Source organism: Ceratotherium simum, chromosome 17 (genome assembly GCF_057802395.1).
Source record: "Ceratotherium simum simum isolate JZ-2026a chromosome 17, ASM5780239v1, whole genome shotgun sequence".
Taxonomy (NCBI): domain Eukaryota; kingdom Metazoa; phylum Chordata; class Mammalia; order Perissodactyla; family Rhinocerotidae; genus Ceratotherium; species Ceratotherium simum.
Window position 1 is genome coordinate 37,190,954 of NC_141916.1, and position 5,299 is coordinate 37,196,252.

Consider the following 5,299-nt stretch of genomic DNA (forward strand, 5'->3'; position numbering starts at 1 on the left):
GCCAACGATGTGTGTGTATGTTTCTTGATCCAGAGAAGGGCTGTGATGCTCTGATCATGCAGGCAGTGTGGGGGAAAGCGAGTTATGCCAGGAAAGGTAGAGTGAGGGGAAATAAACTGTGAGAGAGCATCTTTCAAGTTACACAGTTTAATTATTTACATAGGCATGGTTCTTTACAATTCATAAAGCATTATATTATACATTCTTTCATTTGGTTTCCACAGCAATCCAGCTAAGTTAGAAACACTTCTAACATATCAAGAAGACATATACCTGTATGGCAATTCATGAGGAAGGCAAGGCAAGAATTATAGTTACAAGCCAATCATTTGAGATATTAAATAATTTTTTTATTTTGTTTTTAGTTAGCGTAGCTATTTGACCTCTGTCTTCATATGAATGCTTGAAAATCCCATATTATATCTTACATTCATCCATGCATACATACATACTCACATTTATACATACATACATACATACATTTATTCTTTCATCAGAACTACACTGCACACCTGGCATTAGGCTTGTCACAGGGCCTTCATCATCAAATCATGAGATTTATCCTTAAGAAACTTATGTTTGGGGCCTGGCCCCGTGATGTAGCAGTTAAGTTCATGCACTCTGCTGCAGCGGCCAGGGGTTCGCAGGTTCCAATGCACTGCTTGACAAGCCATGCTGTGGTGGCGTCCCATATAAATTAGAGGAAGATGGGCACGGATGTTAGCCCAGGGACAATCTTCCTCAGGCACAAAAAAAAGAAACTTACGTTTGTTGGGATGAAAAAGTCACAGAAATACGTGAGGACAACATTTGCTATGATACACAGATGTGAGTATCTTATGCTTCATAGGGCCAGGGTCAATACATATTGGAATTTTCTGGTCAGAAGAAGTGTTACAGGGCTCAAAGAAGGAATCGGGGTCTGTTTGCTTTAAATGAGGTAAAATGGCCTCATAGAAGTGTTGTCAGATTGGCTTGGTGGATTCTAAACTAAAAGAGTAGGAACAAGGAAAGTGGAGGCATGCAAGATATTTAGGACAGATTCTTCAAGCCGAAGGAGTGAATGAGTAAGGGCATAGAGGGGTGAAACAGTATTGGTATGCTTGTGAAATTGCAATTAGCTTAGCATGGCTGAGCACAGTTTGGAGATAGAAGGTGGGTAAAGTGAGAAATAAGATTAGCTAGGTATTAGTAATAGCTAATTATTATATGCAAAAATTATTTCTTTGAAACTTCAAACAAATCCAATGATATACATACTTTTATTGCCCCATTTTACAGATGTGGAAATGGAGTTATTGAGATTTTATGTAATTTGCCCTAGATCACAAAGCCAGGGTGGCCAAATTCGGACTTGAATCCAGGCAAAGTGGCTCTGAATCCCATCTCTCCACCGCCACATTGAGGGCCTATTAAGCAATTCTAAAAAGTTTGGGTTTTAATCTATAGGAAATGGAGAGCTGTTGAAACTTCACATGCCATCACTTCCATAGAATCTCATGGTTTCTTGGATAGAATTCAGTCATTCCCTGGATAGAATTCAGGGAATCTACGAGTTTGGAGGGAAAAAAATTACATCCTTATTTATCCAAATGCCTGACTATACTGTAGCAATTCCTTAAATTATGAATTTAGGTAAGAAACCTCAATAGTACCCGTGGCTGAAATATTTTCACATCACATTAAATTTGTGGCAGGTATCTTGAAATATCATTTACACTCATTGCTATTCAAAATTACAATAGTTATTTGACCTGCTGCTAGATCTTATTATCTAACGCATTAATGAAGACATGCATTTATTATATTGCAAATTTGTTTAACTTTTGATAACTGTCTTTCGATATCATTGGTTTCCTTTCTAATCTGCTGCATTTAAAATCATTATTAAGAGAAGGGATTCATAGCCTTCTCCAGACTGCCAAGGAATCGAGGTACATAAGTAAAAAAAAAAAGGTTAAAAACCCCTGTTGTCATCCAAATTCCCATGTAGTACAGGAATCCCCTTGGTTCCATTACTCAGAGGCAATTGTTTAGAAGTTGTTTAATATTTCCAGTGATTGGGGAGTTCACTATCCAATAAATGAATACTTTTGTTGCTTTAAAGCTCAACATTTTTTAAAAATTCTTTTTTATATTGGACGTAATAACTGCATAGCTAAGCTTTCTCCCTCCCCCTCTTTTCAGAATTGCCCTTCCCTCTTGAGCTACGTTCCTTTAAAAAAATGTGGGCTATTTTTGTCTGGTTTCTTTAAAATCTGTTTTCCTGAAGGCCAGGGTATATTGCCGGCTCTTCCCAGAATTCCCATCCATCACTCTTACAAATTTCCAAAATATTGGGGTAATTGTCTCGCAAGCTTCCTGTCACTGACACACACCCATCTAGTTCTTCCCTGAAATTCATAATTGAGTCACAGTTCTCCTTATTACTTCCCCAAACATCTGAGAGATGAAACTAGTAGTAAAGCAAGTCAAGAATTATCAGATACATGCTTTTAGCAGAATGAAACTTTCAGCGACTATCTAGATAAAGCCCCAGCCCTACCCCCATCACTTCTGGATCCTGTTTCTTTGTCAGTGTTATTAGCTGCATTGGGAAAACACCATGCATCTCCTGTCTTTGACCATTTAGTGTAAAGTTTACTTCCACAACAATATCAATTCTGTTTCTCTCTCCTTTTATCGTCAGTGGCCAAAAGGTCTCCACCATATTTCTCCACTTTGTTTCATGAATTTTCATACAGGTGCATGCCTTCCTGACAAGTTAGATCTATTTCTTTTGAAAAAGTGTGTCTTTCCACTGCCATCTTCCAGTTGGCAATTGTCTCCTTCTTCCCATCAAGTCACAGTGATTTCTGTTTTCCTTGGCTGCCACTGTAAATTTGCAGAAAGGAAAGAATTTGCACTTCCTGGGGACTATCTTTGCTGCATTGGGTGTAACCACAGAGTTAGAAAGGACTTCTGCAGGCACCGCTCAAAGGAAACTTGGCAACAGAAATCTACTTCCCATCCCCTTACCACAGCTGTGAAGGCCATTGTCAAGCAATTTATATTGAACTTTAAAAAAGTGTTTAAAGACAGAAAACTGTAGTGGAAGTTGGTACACTCAGTGCTGTTTTTACACCTCTCGGTTGTTCTTTGGTGTCTAAGATATAAGTTCACTCAAAAAAAAAATGTTAAGAACCAATTTTACTCCAAATGCCAAAAGAACAGCACTCTTAGTTATTTTCTGACTATAGAGGACTAGAATATTACATAAAAGGAAATCGTCAATATTACTTCTTTCTCTTCCCCAAATGTTTTGTTTCCATTTTTAAGTCTGGGATCAAATTTTTCAGGGAAAAAATAAGAAAAACGAAGGGTGAAAATGCAAAGTACCCAGTTCTGGAGTCCCTGATCCTAAGTATATATTCTTTTTTCATAGTATTAATAGTATTTCATAGTATTTTTGAAGTTATAGTTCCAGAGAACAAATACATTCATAACATAATACCTTTGACTTATGCATTTGTTTGTAGAGACTTTAGTGTAGTAAACTTTACACAATAAAACCAGTATAATATTTAGAGGTTAGGAACCCAAAGCAGTAAGAGATCCTATGGCTGAGAATACCTACATGGCTGGGATGTTTGAGCATGGAAGGTAAGTAAAGATTCTGCAATGCATACTGTCACTACTGGATCAAGTTTTGTGATAGCCTATTTGAAAGACAGTAGGAAGCAGAAGCCCGATAATGGTAAAAGAATGAATGTTGAATAAGCCATTTACTCTGATGTAGTGGAAGACATCCACATTTAAATTTAAAGATTTAGGGGTCATAGACTTCTTCTTGTATAAGTTGCACGTTCAAAGGATGAGAGCTGTCAGGCCATAGAACTAGATGGTTATGAAGTGAGGCAAGGGCACAAAGCTCCCACCTGCCAGTCTCTTGTTCACCCTACTGCCTTGAAGGAATTGCCGATTTGACTCTGTTAATCACTCTCCTCCTGTCCATTGGCTTCTACAACACCGTTCCTTCTTGGGTTTCCTTTTGTCTTCTGACAATTTCCTCTAAATCTCAGTCATTATTTCTTCAACCATATACTCCTGCTCCTTAAATGTTCACATTCCCCAAGTTTCCACCTCTGGTCTTCTTCTCTTCTGAATGGACGTGCTCCTCACGGGCACACCTATCCACTACCATTGCTTCAATTACCGCAGGAGATGGGGAAAGTGAGCTACAGTGTCCAATACAGCAGATTCACTAAGGATGGGAGATACTCAAAAAGTTTGGCAGAAGGGGAGTTATTTATGACCAAATTTCAGTCAAGAGGTGGGTCAGAAGATCCAAAGATTAAAGAGAATGGGGGGGGCCGGCCCCGTGGCTTGGTGGTTAAGTGCCCGTGCTCCACTGCTGGCGGCCCGGGTTCAGATCTCGGGCTCGCACCGACGCGCTGCTTCTCCGGCCATGCTGAGGCCGCGTCCCACATACAGCAACTAGAAGGATGTGCAGCTATGACATACAACTATCTACTGGGGCTTTGGGGGAAAAATAAATAAATAAAATCTTTAAAGAGAATGGGGGGAGAGCAAATGTCAGCTATTTTCAGTTTAGAGAAATTTGGAAGAAAGAAATATGGCAGTCAACTGTAAAAGGAGATTTTTTTGTTTCCTTTTTAGGATGGGAGGTATTTGAGCACATTTATAGGCTGAACATAGGAGCAAGTATAGGGGCGACCAAAGATGTAAGAGTGAGAGAACTGGTGGAATGAAGTCCCAGAGGAGTTATGTCCCCGGGATCAAGGGGACAGAGGGAGAGGTGGGCCTCGAACAGTTGAGGCACTTCATCCTCTGAGAGTGGAGGAAACATAAAAATGTGTGAATGTAGGTATATTTATGTGTGTGGAGTGACGGTTTGGACAACTTATGCCAGACTACTTCCATTTTATAAATAAGAGGCAAGGTTTTCTGCTGAAAGTGAGAGAAACCTCAACCCCCATATTTGAGATGAAAAGGACTGATATTTGAAACGAAGAGACCATAACTATGAACATGTAAAGAATTCATACATGGCACTGAGGAATCAGCTAAAGATGGGAAAAATAAATTTGTAGTGCCTCGAATCTGCATGTTGATTTTTTTCCCCTCCAATGGTGCTTATTTGACTAGATATAGGAGAAAAAATTCAAGTTATTGATCCAGCATTTTCCTGAGAAGAATTTGGTGCAAGAGAAGTGCACTAAAAGAGATAGAAATTTAAGTGATTATCACATATCCAAAGAGTAAAGATTCTAAAAGACTTGAACATTCAATGAAATGT